This window comes from Octopus bimaculoides, chromosome 1, assembly GCF_001194135.2.
Source record: "Octopus bimaculoides isolate UCB-OBI-ISO-001 chromosome 1, ASM119413v2, whole genome shotgun sequence".
NCBI lineage: Eukaryota > Metazoa > Mollusca > Cephalopoda > Octopoda > Octopodidae > Octopus > Octopus bimaculoides.
The window spans coordinates 96,829,682-96,830,446 of record NC_068981.1 but is presented as its reverse complement, the minus strand read 5'-3'; the positions used below and the strand labels follow the sequence as shown (position 1 = coordinate 96,830,446).

Here is a 765-nt window from a genome sequence, read left to right as displayed (position 1 = left end):
ATATATATATATATATATATATACACACATACATATACAATATATGAAGAAATGTAGCATAGAGGGACGACAAAGGAACGTATAGTAAACAGGAAAAAGACACACAATAGACGTGGACACACTCCGTTTCTCAACTACTATCGACCAGAAATCATCACAATTTCGACTTTTCCATATATGCATGTGTGTGAAAAGAAGGCGGGGATGTAAATGAGTAGAGAGTAAAAACTCAGAGTGGCCAGTGACTACGAATAAATGTGGGCTACAAATAAAAATACAAGAGGTAATGAAGTATTTTACGGAACTGACACAACATTAAGCAAAAGAGAATTGTTTTTTTTTCTGTTTTTTTTTTTTGACAGGAGAAACGAAAAACAAATACGCCACTTGTGAACACATGTTTCTATCTCAATGAACATAGTTTCGAAGGCTTGGCCATACTTATGGAAAAGAAGTATGGAGTAGGAAATATATATGGCCTCGGGTAATTTGGATAAATAGTATGAAAGAAAATAATATCGCGTGACGAATGATATACATTTAGACAATAAAAGCATAGAAACGTTTATCAAATACCATCCACGTTAAGTGCTCGATTTACCGAAAGTATTTTCACTTTGAGAGAAGTTAAACAAATGCGTGGTAACAATTGTTACCGATTCTCAATGTGAAAAGATGATCTCAAGGAATCAACGGTTTTCTGGAATTAACATGCAATCAAGAAAAAGACCACACACACACACACACAAACACACACACGCACAC

General features: G+C 34.5%; 1 protein-coding gene across 2 annotated transcripts in view; it reads right to left on the bottom strand.

The window, feature by feature from the left end:
* LOC106879539 (T-box protein VegT-B) overlaps positions 1–765 on the bottom strand; it is a 163,176-nt gene that overhangs the window by 97,097 nt on the left and 65,314 nt on the right. The window lies entirely within an intron of this gene.